General features: G+C 51.2%; 1 long non-coding RNA gene across 3 annotated transcripts in view; it reads left to right on the plus strand.

The window, feature by feature from the left end:
* The window catches only part of LOC132594106 (uncharacterized), a 171,917-nt gene that overhangs the window by 66,646 nt on the left and 89,751 nt on the right, over positions 1-15,520 (plus strand). For all 3 annotated transcript variants that reach the window (XR_011377025.1, XR_011377027.1, XR_011377026.1), the window contains one exon: positions 9,205-9,300. This is a non-coding gene — a long non-coding RNA (uncharacterized lncRNA). The remainder of the gene's footprint in view (positions 1-9,204; positions 9,301-15,520) is intronic.

Genomic DNA, 15,520 nt, shown 5'->3' on the forward strand with positions numbered 1-15,520 from the left:
CTGCTCCCTGCCTCTTTACTTGGCTAACCTCAATTCAAACTTCAGGTCTCTGATTTCTGGAAGATCTCCCTGACTTCCTGAAGCTCCCACCCTCAAGACTTGAATAGGTGCTCCTTCTGTACGAGTCTACAACACCATACTCTTACCATGATCTTATCATGTCTCCTGTTACTGACACTCACCACAGTGTGTTGTCACATCCTGTGTGTCTTTCCCAGCAAATTGTGGGTTCCTTGAAGAGACTGTGCCTGATTCATCTACGTGCCCTCAGTATCTGTGCCAGACACAGGATAGGCAGAGGCAGTAGAGCACAGGGGATTTAAGAATCCAGACTTTGGCTGAGCCCCATCCAATACACGTCTGCACGTGGCCACTGAATGCTTACAATGTTGAGTGTCTACACTGAGAAGTGCTGTGAGTCTAAAATTCACACTGGGGGCTTCCCTGGCACTCCAGTGGTTACGACTCTGCACTTCTAATGCCCTAGTTGGGGAACTAAGCTCCCACCTGCTGCTTGGCCAAAAAAACAAAAACAAAAACAAAACAAAACAAAACAAAAAAACCCCACATAAAATTCACACTGGATTTCAAAAGCTTCGCATGAAAACAAGAGTGTTAAGTATCTCATTAATACTTTTTTATATTGATTATATGTTGAAATAATAGTATTTTGGATATATTGGGTTGAGTAAAATATCTTATTAAAATTAATTTCACCTATTTATTTTTACTCTTTAGAATGGGGTTCTTAGAAAATGTAAAACTACACACACGGCTCACGTTATACTTCCTCTGGACAGCACTGCCCTGAGCTAGACCCCTAGGTTCAAATCCAGGCTCCATTACTCACTAGCCATATATAGCCTTGGGCAAGATGTTTAGATGTTCTGTGCCTCAATTTTCACAGCTGTAAAATGAGGATAGTATTAGAATCCTCTGCATAGGGTTGTTATAAATATTAAATGAGTTAACTGGTGCTTTGCAGATAGGAAGTCCAATATAAATATTAACCATCGTTCTGATTACTCAATTAATTACTCAATTAATATTTGTTGAATAAAGCATTGAATTTCTGAATCCTAACCTCCTTACCTCCACCCTATCCCTGCAGCTCCGGCTTATCTGTCATTCAACATTTATTCAGCAAATATTTATTGAGAAACTGCAATGAGTCAGGCACTGTGATCGACACTGCAGGCAAGGAGGAACATTTAATCGATCAATTAATTGATTCAGTGAATCTTTGTGAAGCATATCTTTTGTGTCAGCTGCTGGCTGGGCTCTGGGATACACAGAGGCTAAATGCTGCCCTCCAGGCCTCTTGGGCACATGATCTTAGCAAGGTCATGGCTGCACTGTGGGCTGTGTGCTGGGACAGTGGATGCACAGGGTGATGGAGATGACGGGGATGAGCATCAGGAAATGGTTCCTGGAGGGGATGACTGATGCCTGGGCGGCGTCCGTCCAGGCAGAGGGAGGCCATGCCTGGGAGAGGAGAGACATTTCCTCCATCATCCATCAGATGCTGAGCAGAGAGAAGCAGGGTCACAAAACTTAGCCTGAGACGTGCAGCCACATCAGTATCAGTTGAGGCGACTGTTTGTTCCTAAGTGGACAAGCCAGCTGGTTGATTGAATTTTTCACTCATCATTAGGATGCGGAACAGAATCTAGAAAACACAGCTCTCCAGCCAGAAGCCTCGGCACCCCTGGGTTTGAGTTTGGGCCCCCAGATGGCAACACCCATCCAGCCCCCCTAAACACTAGAGCCAGACTTCTCTGCCGTTTAGTGCACAGCTGGTAAGTTAAAAGCAGTTTAGCGATAATTCCATCTCCACACTGAAGACTTCCAGAGACTGTTAATGAATTTAAATGCTGGGGATTTTCTCTGATGCCTCATTGCATATGCTTGTTACATTAAGATGCTAATAAGGGATCTGTTGGACAGAGGTGCTAGAGCTGGACCAGGGACCAGGCCCAGTGGCCTGGGTGGGGTTGCAGGCTGGTCATTTCTTATTAGTGCTTAATCAGTGAACTCTCCAAACAGGTTAACTGGCCTTGGCTTCCGTGGGGACTGAGACTCAGCCGTGGGGACTGAGACTCAGCCGGCGCTGGGTCAGCTGGCTCACAGAGGCCTCTTCAAACAAGAAGGCTAATGGGCGCAGGTCTTATTATGCAAACAGGGAAGTCTCTGTAGGGCTTGAAGGCCTGAGGCCCCACAGAGAGGCTGTGCCTTCCTCAGGGACTGAGGGGAATGCTCAGAACACAAGTTGAATGGAAGCATTGATTGTCATCTGTTCCATCACTTGGGATGGAGGATGGAGGGGGGAGATGGAAGATGGAAGGAGTGGGTGGAGGGAGACAGAGGAGGGGTGAGAGAGATGTTTACCCTGGCACTGAGTGGCAGAGGTGCTTCGAGGCTGGGGGATGGCCAGGCTGACCCTTGGCGCTGCCCTTGGGGACGGTCTCTCCCCCATTTCACAGAAGCCAAAAGGGAAAGAAAGAGAGAGGCACAAGACCCAGGAGGACTTAGACTTGCAGCGAGGTTAAGGATGCCGACTTTTGGTGCCAGACAGCCTGTCTCGGATCCCAGCCTGTCTCTACCACTCACGAGCTGTGTGACCTCGGGCCATAAGTGACTGAAGGACTCTGTGCCTCAGTTTTCCCATTTGTAAAATGTGGCTAGTAATAACACCTGCTTTATTTCAGTTTTATTTGTCACTTATACCTCACTAAAGCAGAAGAAAGTGTAAGAAAGAAAGGGTGAAATGAGTTAATGTATGTTCAGTGTCCAGAGTGCTGAAAGCACTTACTCAGTATCTTAGAATTATTCCTCCTAGCAGCCAACATGGCTGAAGTCCTCCCTGACCCATTTTCAGGTTCTGCTTCTAGAGAAGAGATTGAGACCAGGGATGCAGAGAAGCAGGGGCCCTGCCTGGAGGTGCTGCAAGGCTCCTCCCTCCCTGCCCGCTCCCCCGGAAGCCACTTCCTTTGGCTTCCTGCAAATCCACTGGCAATTTTGTAAATTTGCTTAAGGATTAAATTAATAAGCTGCTCTTTCTTGGCTTCCACAGCTGTACAGACTGGGGCTCCTGTGCCCTGGGAAACGCCTTCTGAGGCAGCGTCTGGAGGAAGTAAAGCCACTTCCGAGCTTACCTCCTCCTCAGGGGCACCCCCAGGATTGACCTCTGTCCCTCCTTCTGCATATACACTGCTCTCCCAGCACTGACGTGTGCAATTGTGACAGAGGGCAGGGGACCCTCTCACCGTGTGAGCCTTTTAAAAAAAATTTTATTGGAGTATAGTTGATTTACAATGTTGTGTTAGTTTCAGGTTTACAGCAAAGTGAGTCAGATATACATCTGTCCACTCTTTTTTAGATTCTTTTCCCATATAGGCCATTACAGAGTATTGAGTAGAGTTCCCTGTGCTATACAGTAGGTCCTTATTAGTTATCTATTTATATATAGTAGTGTGCATATGTCAATCCCTATCTTCCAATTTATCCCTCCCTCCCCCGCTTATCCCCTGGTAACCTTAAGTTTGTTTTCTATCAATACATTGTGTGAGCCTTTGTGAGTCCATATCTGCGTGTTTGTCTTCCTCCCTCAGACTGGGTTCTTGACCTCAGAACTCTGCCTCTCCCATCAGCCTGGGAGATCCTCCAGGGTAGGGTCTGTGTCTCCTCCATCAGATGGCACTTCTTGGATGGGAGCCTCCCACGCCCCCCAACAGGTAGCTTTGGGGCCCAGAACCCCTGCCCACCTGTCAAGTTCTTCTGAATCGGGAGGAAGATGAGGGGGCAGAGGAAGGAGGGCTGGCAGGGTTCCTAAACCACCTTGTTCTAGAAATTCTAGATGGGAAGGATCTTGGTGGTTGGATGTGAGTGTGTTCTATCCACGCCACCCTTTCTCCACTTTTAGGGCTGACCGCTCCCAGGTGGAACATAGGGTGACTTTGCTGGGTGGAATGGGGTGGAGGAGGGCTCCCCAGGATGGACAGATGCCTCCCACAACCTCAAGCTGGCCCCTGTGTACCACCTCCAGCCCCCAGTATGGGGGGGTGTGCTTCAGGGGTAGAGGCTTTCATGGTCTCGATGGCTCATCTCCCTGGTACCACCAGGGCCTGGGCTGCCTCATGGTCCTCAGTCTCCCCTCTCCCTTGCCCAGCACCAGGCCTCTCCCAACCCGGCTGGGGGACCTCCCTGGTAGCTGAGCTCTGTGAGCTCGGGCTGGAGTGGAAGGCGCCAGTGGTCGGTGATGGAGAAGGAGACCTTCCTCCTCTGTGCCCCCAGCCCCGGGCTGAGGCCATGGCTGTGGGCTCCCCTAGGACCGTTCCATCTCTGCTGTCTCTGCCTTCCACTCCTTCTGCCTCTTGCTACCACATGAGCCTCCTGTAGAGTAACTGGAGCTGGAGAAACGCCTGCATCCATCCAGCTGCCGCTGTGCTCCAAGACTTTGATTAAGGGTCAGCGGGTTAGCTGGTTGCCATTCAGCATGCAGGCGGGGCTGGGCATCACCTGATCCCTCTCCTCCCCTAGGCAGTGGCTCTGCCGGGAGAACAGCAATGAAATGAGGGTGTCTGGAGGCTCAGGGAAGAGAGAAAGTGGGGCCCAGAGCCTGTCCATTAGATACCAAGTCTCCCCTGCCCTGACTCTGTTCCTGTACACCAGGGGCACCCCAGCTAGTGCACCCCAGCCACTCCCAGAGATCCTCAAGCTTCAGGAGACTCACAGGAACCAGCTCTGACCTTTCTGCAGAAGTTCTGATGGTGAGCATCCAGGCTGTGCTTACATGCTTCCAGGGATGGGGAGCTCACTTCCTATCCACACAGCCCATTCGTTCCAGAGTGGGACATTTCTGTCTATTAAAAGTTCTTTCAGGCTTCCCTGGTGGCGCAGTGGTTGGGGGTCCGCCTGCCGATGCAGGGGAAGTGGGTTCGTGCCCCGGTCCAGGAGGATCCCGCGTGCCACGGAGCGGCTGGGCCCGTGGGCCGTGGCCGCTGGGCCTGCGTGTCCGGAGCCTGTGCTCCGCGACGGGAGAGGCTGCGGCAGTGAGAGGCCCGCGTACTACACACACACACACAAAAGTTCTTTCTTGTATCAAACTGGAATCTATCTTTCGATAACATCTCCTCCCTGGCCTGTTTCTGGCCTTTGGAGACATGCAGACTAAGGCAATCTCTTTTCTGTGAGTGGCCTTCAAGAATTTTAAGGCAGAAGTGTTTCCTTCCTTCTGGACAGCATCCTCTCTTTGCTGTCTAGACACCTCACCTTGCCTGTTGCTCTCCTCTAGATGCTCCTGTTGGCTTTGGAGTCAAAAGCCCTTGGTCCCTGCTCTGCCACGTAGCAACGTGGTGCTCTTGGGCATAGCATTTCATGTCTCTGAGACTCAGCTTTCGGATCTATAAAATGGGGACAAATTGAGTGAGAATGGGTGTGAAGTGTCTAGCACAGTGCCTGCCACAGAGCAGGTCTGCAAGGCTCCATGGTCCCTTCCTCTCCCTTATCCAGGAAGTCTCCTTCTCCCCATCCCCAGCCTCCCTTGGAAGGCCCATCGTACCCCTATCCTGCCTCTGTCCAGCCAGGCTTCCCCCGACTCTCCTCTCCCATCTACAGGCAAAGGAGGCAACCCTGTGCTGGGGTCGAAAAATGGCCCTGGTGGTAAGAGTTTTCCCTGACATTGAACTCCCTCCTGCCACTGCAGCAGGGTGTCGTTTCCTCTGGCCGAGGCCTCCTGGAGAGAGTTCTCCGAGGATTTCTGGCTGCCTCCACCTCCCCACCTTCAGCTCCTTTTCCCCCTAAGGAGTCCCCGGCCACCCCCCTGGCTCAGCAGGCACAGGGCACACGGCTGGGGCACTATTTCAAGACTTTGTGTTTCTGGGGGAGGTTCTAATTACCCCTGGAGACATGTCTGAATTACAGACCCCCACGGGTGCATGACACACACTATTTATGTTCTGCCTTCAGTAATTGTATCTTTGGTGAACTATGCAGTCTTGTGGAAAAATACAAGTCTGGCAGTGGAACGAGAGATGCTGAGAAGGTCTCGGCTGCCTCCCAGCCTGTGTCCACGAGCTACACGCCCAAGTCCTCACCAGAGGCCTGGGGGTGCTTTGGCTTGGTTTCCAAGGCGCTTCTCACGTGGCTTCCATCTTCCACTGTCAATGTGGGACCGCCCCCCCCACAAAAGCAGACCCCAAGTGGAAGATTGCTTAATGGTCACAAACCCCTGCCGTCCTTGCATGCACACTGTTCACTGCAACTCCCATTCATAGAGGAGTCTGTTTCTCCAAACCTGGGTGGCCTGTGATTGCCTTGACCTACAGGATGCAGTGCAAAGGGTGTTTGTGATCTGAGGCCTAGGCCTTAAGAGGAGCAGCTTTCTCCTTTGCCATCATGGGGTATTGTCCTGAGATGTCATGCATGGAAGCCAGTCTAGCTACTGCAGGATGGGAAGCCCTGAGTGGGAGAACAGAGTCTCCTGGCCACGGGCCAGCACCACCAGCCTGTCTGATATGTGGGTGAGGCCAGCTTTGACCTTCCAGCTGGATGTAGCTGAGAGACTTGGCCATACTGCAGAGGATCCACTCAGCCACCCACAGAATCGGGAGAAATGAGAAATCGTTGCTGTTTCCAGCCATTTTGGGGTAGTTTGTAATGTAGCAATAGTACCTGAAACAGAGTCTGGTGCAAGTGCTCTATTTGGGAGGCGATCGCAGGAAGCTCTGAGGAGTGGGGAGGTGAGACGGGGGAGGGGAAGCCAGGCAGGTGTGTTCATGCAGGGTGGCTGGGGCTCAGCCTCACAAAGGGACCCTCTGAGACACTGTGCCCAGTGTCCCTCAGATCGGTCCCACAGAGCAGGGAGGAAGGTGGGGGGTTTATCCCCATCTGTGGTGGGTGGCCTCCAGGCTATTAACTCCCTGGCATTTTGAGCCTGCCCTGCACAAGGGCTGGCACCCCCTGGGGTCAGAGACCTCCCACAGGCTGTGGCTTAGGAAGCAGCTGGCATGTCCATCTGGAGGTGACCTCTGGGGTTGGCTGAGGGGATGTGGGCATGACCCCAGCTACTTGAGCAATCAGTATTTACTGAGCACCCATCATGTACCCAGCTCCTTCTAGGCTCTGGGAACACACTGACGGACAGGACAAGTTCATCTGCCCTCTGGTGGCTCATAGTCTGGAGAAAGAGACAAACAAATGAGAACAAATTCTCCATGGGGACAGTGCTGTCCCTTAGGGAGAGCTTTGGGAATAAGTGAAGGTGTTTTGATGGTCACAGTTACTATAGAGGATGCTGCTGGCATTGAGTGGGAAGTGCCGGTGATTCCTAAAGTCTTACAAACCACACGGGAGAGTCTGGCATAACAAAGAATTACCCCACATCCTGCCTGACTTTCAAATATCCTGGTTGACATTTAAATAGGTGAAAACCTGTTTATAATTATTTGAGCCTGGAACCTAACTCTGTTTTGTATATAAACATAAAGCATTTGTGTCCTGAATTTCCAGGAATACAACTACCGCGTAAATTGAAGGAAGACTGTATTTTGTTCTGTTGGAAACATTACCCGGAGTTATTCATCATTTTTGGAAAATCACATTTCCGATGACAATGCTCTTGGTGGTATTTGAGTCCCACCCATAACCCCTGAATGTCAGGCTGCATTTGAGGCTGCGGCCCTTGCGTTGATCCAGCATGTGGGTGCAAGGTTCTGACTTTTTCGTTACGTCTTCTCGTGTACTTGAACCTGAGCATTTACATATTGAAATACATTTTTTATTAGAAATGATCTTTACTTTACTTTTGTATTATAGTAAAGACATTATGTTGATTTATTTTCAAACGATGTGTCTAGGAAGGTTATACGGTCTATGAATTTCATTTCAGGATTGTAAAGGAGCCATTGCAAGCTATTTGTTTTAAAAGCAGGGGATATAGGGCCTAGAACTAAAGGAGCATTTCAAGCCGATAGCACTGCAAATATGGGGCTTTGGGAAACAGAAGGAGGAGAGTCTTTCAATGGGGAGTGGGCCCCTGGGGAGGTCAAGGATCAGGGAAGACTTCACAGGGGAGGTGACACGTCAGCAGGTCTCAAAGGATGAATTCACAGAGCTCCCCTAAACAGTTCTGAAGGGTGGACGGGCAGAAACTCAGTGAGCTCTCAGTACATGTCGGTTGCATGGATGAATATTTAAGTTGTTTCACAAATGAACAAATTGCAAATTGAAGCTTGGAGAGGTTAAATGACTCCCCAAGATCCTAAGCTCTGAAGTCAACTGAGCTTATCACATATTCACCTAGCAAACATTTTGGACCACCTACTACATATCGAGGGCATATAAGCCCTGCCAGTTGATATCTATTTACTGAACATCTACAGGGTGTCAATATTGGGGCTATAAGAGAGAATAAGACAAACCTTCTCACTGTGCAGAAAATCAGCATGGAAACCGGGATTTCTCAGCCTCGGCTCTACTGACATTGTGGGCTAGATAATTCTTTGTTGAGGGGAAGCTGCCCTGTGCATTTTAGGATGTTTAGCAGGGAATGGGGAAGAGAGTCTCCTCTGTTTTCATCATTGTCATTGTCATTGCCATTGTCATCATCATCAGCATCACTTCTGATTACATGGCACTTCCACATGCCAAGCACTGCTCTTTACATGTATTGACACGTTTACTCCTCTCAACCTATAAGGTAGGTGTGATTATTTCCTCCATTTTACAGATGGGGAAACTGAGACACAGAGGAAGCCGCACGAGCAAAGTTCTCGAGCTCGTCATGTTTTAGGGGCCAAATGATGGTCAGCGTGACTGGAGCAGAGTAAACACAGGGGAGCGTGGTGGGGAATGCGTTGGGGGCCAGGGGGCAGAGCATGCAGGGTCTCGGAGGCCGTGGGTGCCCTGGAGACGGCACCCCTTCTCCTCTGTGGCTGGGAGGGTGGGCAGCTGAGCTCTCTCAGCTGAGTCCTTTGCTAGGAATTGTGGTCAGCTGAAGAGAGCTGTCTGGTCCCCTCAGGGTAATGCCCTGTGCCCGGGGGAAGACAGCCCACAGCCATGACAGGTCAATGCTGGGTGTAAGGCTTGACCTCCCTTCCTGGGACGCCTCGGAAGGACTATCCTACCCCAGCGCTCCCATGGGATCGGCTGAGGCCTCTGTTACAACTGTATGGCAGCTCACCTTTTCCCTTCCTTCCCCAACAGGTCCCGATCCTGAGAGCACACCCCAACCAACTTCCTGCACGCTGCTCTCCACCTCAGAGGCTGTCCAGGGAACCTGATCTGCAACATCATGGTCAGGTACTGGTTTATTTATTCTAGTTGCAACAGAAAGCCATTGGGGCATTTAAATGCGGGCAGAGTGTGACCTGAATTACACCCTAGAAAGTTTGCTCTGGCCGCTGTGTGAAAGAGCAGGGGTGGCAGTGAGAAGGCCAGCGGGGGACAGATGTAATAGTGCAGGTGAGAGGTGAGTGTGGGGCTGGAGCAGTGGAGATGGTGATAAATGGTCAGTTCCTGGATATGTTTATTTAGGAGGCGGAGCCAATAGGACTCTCTGTCGGGTGTGATGGAAAGAAGAATCAGGGATAACTCTGGGTATCTGAGCCTGGTGGATGGTGGTGCTACTTGCTGAGATATGGAAGCCTTTATAGGGAAAAGGAGTGGATTTGTGGGGGGATCAAAGGTGCTTCTTGGACCGGCTGAGTTTGAGATGCCTCAGATATTCAAGGGGAGATGTTGAATAGGCAGTTGGGGAAGTGAGTCTGCAGATCAAAGGAAGGGTCACAGCTGGAGATACAAGGGGAAGGCCGTCAGCACATAGATGGCGTGTGCAGTGTGAGGACACCAGACCCCCTGAAGAGAGAAGGTTCATACACAGCATAAGGGGGCTGGGGCACCCCACGATTTAGGGTCCAGGCGGAGGAGAAACCTGGAAAGGTGATTCAGGAGAAGTGGCCCTGAAGGAGGAAGAAAGGTAAGTGAGGTGTTGTCAAGGAAGCAAGAGGAGCAATCATTTCAAAAGGAGGGAGTGGTCACCTCGATGAAGACTTCTGAGAGATGAAACAAGGCGAGGACAGAGACGTGACCATCGATTTCTTTTAGGTGTAGGTGATTGGTGACCTTAACTGTAGCTGGGTCAGTGGACAGGTGGTGACGAAATCTGCTTGGCAGTAATGAAGGAACGGGGACGAGGAGGTGGAGAGTGGACATGTACAACTCTTTGGAGGAGTTTTTCTATGAAGACAAGTGAGGGAAACAGGGCAACAGCAGGAGGGGATGCGGGGACCATGGAGGCATTTTTAAGATGCACTGTATTAAGGCATGTTTGTGTGGTGATGGAATGTTCCAACAGAGCGAGAAATGACGATGGTGCAGGAGAGAAAGGGGACCACAATAAGGGCAAAGTCCTAGAGTTGGCAAGAGTGGGTAAAGATAACTCACAGCGGGAGGTTGGAGGTAGATGGAGACTCTCCTTGTGTAATTATGGGAGGGAGGACAGACTACGTGGGTTGAGATGCAGGTAAGAAAGGAGGAATTGGTAGGAGGAATTCAAGGCAGATCTTTATTCCTGATTCTATTTTCTTCCTATGAAATATGAAACAAGATCATCAGGCAAGAGTAAAAGAATGAGAGACGCATTAGAGATTCAAGGAGAGAAGGTGGGAAATGGTGTTCTCAGAGATTAGGGAAGTGAACTTTCCAGGGAACTATAGTAGGATTCCCGGGCAGTTTTGAGAGCCCATCAGTATGAAGTAGGTCCAGTCATGATGAGTGCCTGATTGTCCGCGGTGGCTTTCAGCTGTTCGGTGCTAGCACAAAGTGGATGGATCGCTGGGTTTAACCAGAGTCAGGGTCTTGCCAGGTAATGTGACAAAAGCAAAGAAGGACGAGGGTGTTGGGGGCACTTGTGGCGGGATGGCTGGAGTGCTGACCCGTGGCATCCAGGCTGGTTAAGGGAGGCTTCATCCAGGGTGATGGATTTGAGAAAATGGAAGTGGTCTCTATGAGGTTAGTGCTGCTAGGATGGGGGCATCAGAGTGGGTGAGATGGAAGGAGAGGGGTGACGGGCAGAGTATTTTCAGAGATGTTTATAATCAAGATTTCAAGGGAGGTGCAGATATGATAATATAAGGTTTAGAGAATGAGCACATGATGGGAAGGTGGAAGGAGATCAAAAGAACTGAGAGGCCAGTGCATTGCCTCGACCCTCTTCATGGATGCTGGCTAATGACAGGTGTTTGATGGAGAAGGTGGTGAGGCGAGTGCTCAGCTCCTCAGTGAGTGAGGACTGTGAATGATTGCAGCTAGCGGGGAGGCAGGCGGTAGGTATCTGATGCCGTGCCCTTCAAAGATGGTAAAGCAAGAAGCCACGGAAATTTCTGGGAAGTGAAACTTAGGAGCAATGAGTGTGAAAGAAAATAGATGCCACTTGAAAGGACTGTAGGAGAACCTGTGCTCTCAGAGGGGAGCCAGTCCTCGAGCAAGAAGGAGAAGGGAGACTTCAGAGAAAGCCGGGGATTGGGTGTATTTGCTAATGACAAGTGGGTCCAGAGGGCTGGGAGTCTGGGAAGGGGTGGGAGATAGGGTCCGACTAGGGGGTGTGCAGGACAACGTTGGGATAAGCCCTAGGACCAAGGTGGGGGATGCCAGAGACCTGGATCCAACTGGGGACAGACTGCCTCAGCAGGGGGATGATGTGTGGGGTGGGGAAGGGAGGGGGATGAAACCCATCATGGCATTGGTCCTGGAGGCCCAGGTAGCTCTTCTGTCCTGTAATAGGGGATTTGGGCTTCTGGGGGATGGGCAGAGGCCTCCCTGGGGGCAGCCTGTTAGGCCGATTTAGGGCAGCTTGCAGGAGGGGTCCTTGGAGAGCAGTGGCAGCTAGAAGCCACATTTCTTTTTCTCTTCTCCCTCTACCTGAAACTGGGTTTTCTTCAAGAATACTGATAACCCTGCAGCCCTTTGGAGGGGAGGTGACCTTTTCTTTCTCTCACAGGTTACCTATGGACCTGGGATGGGATCCTGGGGTGGGGTCTGTCTCCTCCTTGCTTGAGGGCTTCAGGTTCCCCACCAGAAAGGGCTGACCTCCAAAGCGCTCAGCAGTGAAAGCTGGTCTTCCCAGGTAGTGGCCGGCGTGTCCAGCGCTGAGTCATGGGAGAGGAAGCAGATCCCTGCCCGCGAGGAAGGGCTCCAGGGCTTGGAAGGGAGGTTGTTCAGGTGCAGGGCCGCAAGTGACCTGAGCGAGCAGAGGAGGCTCGTTGGAGAGCTGAGGGCCTGGAGTCTAGCGAGGAGAGGGCAACGGCTGGCAGAGCATTGGGCTGTCAGGGGTCAGGATGGGTAGGAGGAAGGGCCAGAAACTCTGACCCCATATTGGCCACATGGTTCACTCATTGATCTGCAGGTGGCGAGAGTCACGAGAGCTGAAATGAGCAGCACCTGGTCAGACTGTGTTCTAGAAAGTTCACCTCAGCAGCATGGGTGGGTGAGGGAAGGGGAGCGGCACCCACCTGGAGAGAGGGCACCAGTTCAAAGACTGAATCCAGAGCTGCGAGTGAAGCTTTTGGCTCCTGCCCAGTGGGCTTCCATGCTCCATGCAGGTGGGGGCCGGGGAAGGAGCCCTTTTCCTTGCTGAGCGGCTTCCACATGCCTCTTGGCTCCCTACCTGCCTTCTCCTAGGGTTCCTTCCCAGCCTGGAGTCTCACTCCCAGCTGCCCCTGCTACCCAGGAAGGGTTTGGGAGCCGGGGTTGGCTGTTGCTGTCCTCCTCAACACTCTTGGAATCCTGGGGCTCCATCTCTGGTTTTGAGGTGGAAAAGAAGTGGGGGGATTGCTTGGGAACAGGTCTCTGGGGCCCTGGAATCCAGAGTCAGTCTTGCCAGGGGGACCTTCTGTCTAGGATTCAACCCCTCCCAATGTCCCTTAATCCCCAGGGCTGGAGCCAATTTGACTGACTATTTCTCTCCGGCATAGCCAGAGGCCTCTGGGTGCAGACGGCTTTGCTTGGATCTGACAGGCATGGGGTGATTGCCCCCCAGGGTTACACCTCTCAGATGGTCAGTTCCTCCCTGACCTCAAACTCTCCCCACTTTCATGGCTGGAGGGTGAAAGCCTGACTCATAGTGGGGCATGACTTGTGCCAGGTGACACAGTTTCTCCCTGCTGACCCCGGAATTAGGGAAGGCTCTATCCTCCAACCCACTTTCTGCTCAGCTTCGGAGGGCCAGGTGAGCGTAGGGGATGCACGGTTCCCTGGCCTGGGTTTTAATCTCAGTTCTGCTGCTACCCCTGTCGACATCGCCCTCATCTCCCCTGGGCAGGAATCATGTCACCAGTGTCCATTCCTGGGTACCTCACTGCAGCACCAGAAGGCGTCCTTTATTTGTGCCCATTTCACAAATGAGGAGACTGAGGCTCAGACAGGTGAACTGACTTTTCCGAGGCCATATAAGTGAAAGAGGTGTGTTTGAAAACAGACTCTCCTGGCTCCAAATCCAGTGCTCTTTCTGCTGCCTGGGGCCTTGGTTCTCCCATCTGGTCAATGGAGGAGTCTGGACTGTTAATCTAGAAATTTCCTCCCTGGTCTAGGTTTTAGGGTATCTCGGGGGAGTGACATGTTCGGGAGCAGAGCTTGTTATGGGGGAAGGGAGTGGGGGGCATGAAAGGGGCAGGAGAAACTTTCCAGCTGGGTTCCCCATTCTCACATTCAACTCTTGACATTTTTTTTCAAATGAGTTTATTTCTCCTGTCTCAGAGCTACCCTGACAGGTTCAAAAGAAACTGTTCATCCCGTAACTTTAAACTTGGTTCTATTACCAGACCACACCATCTGCAGCATATTATGAATTAATTAAAAATAAACCTGTAATTATCTTGTTAATAGAGCAATTATATTACATTGTAATTTTTGTGTTAAAGCTTTAAATTGTTAAATGTTAAATTGTAATATATACCATACTTTTTGTAAGCCGAAATCAGCAAAGTCTCATTGTTTGAACACACTGGGAACCTCAAACAATGAAGTGGCCTCTGAGGGGCCCCACGGTCACAGGACCTTTCCTGGAGCCTGGTCAGAACATTGGGCAGAGAAGGAGGCAGGCTCTGTATTTATTTCCCAGCTTTCTCTTCAACTATTTTTTTCCTTGTAAAGAGCTGCCCTTCAGCCAAGCCTGGAAGTCCACAGGCTGTCAAAAAAACCCTGCAAAATCAAAGCAGAAGGAAATTAGAAAATAGGACAGAAGCCCTGACTTCTGTAGTGGGCCTCGGGCAGGGGTCAGAGGTCAGGGTGGTGGGGACTTGTGGTCAGTCAGTGGGACACCTGCGCTTGTAGCGCAGGGGCGTCGGTGTGTGAGAGTGTGTGTGGGGGGCACCCAGATGGGAACGGGCTGGAGATGGGGAGGAGGTGGTCAGATGGGACGACTACCATGTATTCAGGCAGTCAGCACCCAGAAAAGTCCCAGGAGCTTCCCGGAGGAAGTGACATTCTTTCACCAAGCTGATCCGGAATTTAGCACAGAGATGTTAAAGCCCCTCCTTTATTCTCCTCTCCTCAGCTGCAGGGCACCCATCTCCCATCTCATCTCCCTCTGGAGGGTGTTCTACTCCAGGAAGAACTGAGTTAGCACTGCTCTCACCCTCTCCCAACTCCTATCCCACGAGAAACACATAACCTCGTGAAAAAATAAGCTTCATTTGAAGGCCAGAACCCTAGGCTGGCAGAGCTGGAAGGGACCTAAGCTACCACCTTGCCACAGTGCCCCGCCCCCACTTTATAGATGAGGAAACTGAAGCTCAGAGTAGATCAGTGACTCTGCTATGTCCCCAGTGCTCCATTTTCTCAGTATCTTTGGGGAGTTGGTAGGGTGAGTACAGGATGGGTGGGGTGGAGGGCAGGAAGCTGGGGGCATTCACATTTGCTTGGAGTTCTGGGTCTCCAGTAGCAAAGCTTGTGGAGAACTGGCTCTTGTACCGTACCGACACCCAAAAATCTGTTTCCTGTGTTCCACCGTGCTGCAGGCCAGCTCTCGGGAAAATTGAATCAGTGCAGTGAGACTGGAAGTGACCTCAGGGAGCATCTTCATCCCACTCATCACCACCCCTACCTTTATTTTCAGAGGAGGAAGCTGGGACCAGAGAGGGGCAGTGACTTGCCCAAGATCACACAGCAGGCCCCAGGAACCCTAGTCTGCACTCAATGTGACTTCTGTCTGTCTCCATCAGCACTGTCCCAGCCTCTTCTGCCCAGCTGCCCCCACCCCGTCTCTGCCTCCCTGTCCACACACCTGCTTGGCCTACCATCCACCTACACCAACTCCTCTCCTGTCTTTTGAACAAAAAGTGGCTCTCAAGGCCATGCAAGCCCCAGGAACAATGATAAGATCCACTACATGACATCTGACAGTTTGGGGGTGACCCTGTAGCCATATTCTCAACTAGCTTTTTATAACCATGGTGTATGGCAAGTACTGTCATTGTCTCCATTTAACAAACCGGAGAACCTAGGGGCAGCAGTAACCCTCAGA

The sequence above is a fragment of the Globicephala melas genome, chromosome 20 (genome assembly GCF_963455315.2).
Source record: "Globicephala melas chromosome 20, mGloMel1.2, whole genome shotgun sequence".
In the NCBI taxonomy this organism is placed as follows: domain Eukaryota; kingdom Metazoa; phylum Chordata; class Mammalia; order Artiodactyla; family Delphinidae; genus Globicephala; species Globicephala melas.